The sequence below is a fragment of the Leopardus geoffroyi genome, chromosome D3 (genome assembly GCF_018350155.1).
Source record: "Leopardus geoffroyi isolate Oge1 chromosome D3, O.geoffroyi_Oge1_pat1.0, whole genome shotgun sequence".
NCBI lineage: Eukaryota > Metazoa > Chordata > Mammalia > Carnivora > Felidae > Leopardus > Leopardus geoffroyi.
Genome location: NC_059339.1, coordinates 35,211,188 through 35,213,705, shown reverse-complemented (window position 1 = coordinate 35,213,705; position 2,518 = coordinate 35,211,188). Strand labels below are relative to the sequence as shown.

The window sequence follows — 2,518 nt, the reverse complement described above, 5'->3', positions numbered from 1 at the left end:
CTTGGAGCAGCATGAGGGATGTAGCAGAGGCTAAAGACTGAGTGACCAGCCCCAGAGAGTCCATGGGGGACATTCACAAACCTATCTCAAAGTTGGTGCCATTTGGGGCGCCTGGGTGGCTCAGTCGGTTAAGCGTCCGACTTCGGCTCAGGTCATGATCTCACAGTTGGTGGGTTCGAGCCCCGCATCGGGCTCTGTACTGACAGCTCAGAGCCTGGAGCCTGCTTCAGATTCTCTCTGTTCCCTCTCTCTCTGTTCCTCCCCTGCTCATGCTCTGTCTCTCTCTCTCCTTCAAAAATAAATAAAAACATTTTTAAAAAATTAAAAAAAAAAGTTGGTGCCATTTGCTTTTGGGGAAGTGAAGTGGGACCCCAGTGAGGCCAGCAGCTATAAGGCAAACAACAGGCCTGGTTCTCAGTGGCAGTAATGATCAGCCTTGAAGGGGCCATCACGGGACAAGCCCCGGTACGGGACCTGCTTATCAGTCAGCTTGGTCAGCTTCACATTCAGCTTACCCAGATGAGCTTCAGACACTGCTTCATTCCACTTCTTGGGCAGGAAGTGGACCCCAACAGGGTGCTTGTCTGGGTGGCTCCACAACTCTATCTGTGCCAGCACCTGGTTGGGGAATGAGGTGCTCATCACAAAGCTGGGGTTGCCCATGGTGCAGCCCAGGTTGGCCAGCTGGCCCTCAGTCAACAGGATGTTACAGAGCCCATTTTTCAGTCCATTCTCAGTACACCTGGAGGTGGACATTCGCTTTCTCCACAGCATTTTCATCCAGCCACTTGACATCAATCTCTACGTCGAAGTGTCCAATGTTACACACAATGGCATCATCTTTCGTCTGTTCAAAGTGCTGGCCGAGGATGATGTCAGTACAGCCCGTGGTGGTGACAAGTATGTTGCCTTCCTGACAGGCCTCCATGGCAGCCTGAGGGGCATTAATGGGGTTGATCTCTGTGATGATGATGCAGGCCCCGAAACCCCGCAGGGCCTGGGCACAACCTTTGCCCACATTGCCACAACCTGCTACCGCTGCCGCCTTACCTGCAATCATCACATCTGTGGCCCACTTGATGCCGTCTATAAGAGGCTCCTGGCAGCCACACGGGTTGTAAAACTTGCCCTTGGTGACAGTCATTGACGTTGATGGCAAGCACCTTCAGCTTCCCATTGGTTGTCATCCCATTGTGGTCTGTTCAGAAATGCCTTGGATGCCTGAAAGGAGCTATGGGTACCTTGTATGAATGAGGTTTGTGAGGTCACTTCCATCATCCAGAATCATGTTGAGGGGCTCATCCTTGAAGTACAGGGTCTGCTCAGTGTACCAGAGATACTCCTCATCCATGTCACCCTTCCAGCCGTACACTGGAATGCCAGCCTTGGCAGTGACAGCCGCTGCATGGTCCTGGGTAGAGAAGATGTTGCAGCTGGACCATCGCACCTCAGCACCCATGGCTACGAGGGTCTCAATGAGGACGGCAGTCTCCATGGTCATGTGTAGGCAGCCACCGATGCGGGTGCCCTTTAGCAGCTCGGAGGCTGAGTACATCTCCCTCGTAGGCATGAGGCCCAGCATCTCATTCTCTGCAACATCCAGGGCCTTGTGTCCCCAGGAGGCCAGGCTGATATCGGCGACTTTGTAGGGTAGTTTGTCTGACATGCTGGCAGTGCTTCTGCACAGAGTGATGCACATCAGTGAAGGGGGCTGGCCCTAGGGCTACAGACTTGCACAGGAAGGGTGGCACTGGGCAGGCTAAAATAAAACTTTTCTTAAAGAACAGAAGAAAAGGAGGAGGAGGAGGAGGAGGAGGAGGAGAAAGAGAAAGGGAAAGAGAAGACTCCCTTACAAGGCACTTACCCTCTTCTTTTTTATCAGGGTAAATAGAGATGTGGAGTCGCATAGACTCTAGAGACACTTTTTAAATTCTAAGCTTTCCACCTTGTTAGCTGCATGGCCTTGGACGAGTTATTCAACAGCTCTGTAACTCCATTTCTCCAGCTGTAAGATGGGGATGATAGTATCTTGTTGTAGGAGTGCTATGAGTTAAAGGAGTCAATCTATGTAGACATTTAGCAGAGCCCCGGCCCTCAATACATGTTACAACTGAAGGAGTTGCTGAATGAATGATTTAAACAATAACTCCTATGGAATATGGAAATCAATTAAGTATTTGTTCCCAAAGGAACAGAACACTTGCACACGTATAGTTCTGTTATTTATTCTCTTTTACTGACCAGTATTTCCGCGTATACTGATTGTTTCACCTTATTCTCACAACCGGCCTGCACACTGGGTATTTTATCATCATTTTTCCTTAGGATGAAACTTGCCCAAAGTTGAGTAACTTATTCCCAATCACAGTGCCGAGCAAGGTCTGGATGTGAATTCAGGTCTGACTACCACACGCAATCTATCCACACAGATATCCCCAAATCTTTTTTGTATGTAGCCAACTGACTTCATCAATGAATAGGATGAACTGAAATCATTCTTTTTGGAGGCATTCAGCTC

General features: G+C 49.5%; 1 pseudogene; it reads right to left on the bottom strand.

Annotated features, from left to right (window-relative positions):
* Window positions 1–277: 277 nt before the first annotated feature.
* Window positions 278–2,237, bottom strand: LOC123587365 (annotated as a pseudogene).
* Between the last annotated feature and the right edge of the window lie 281 nt (window positions 2,238–2,518).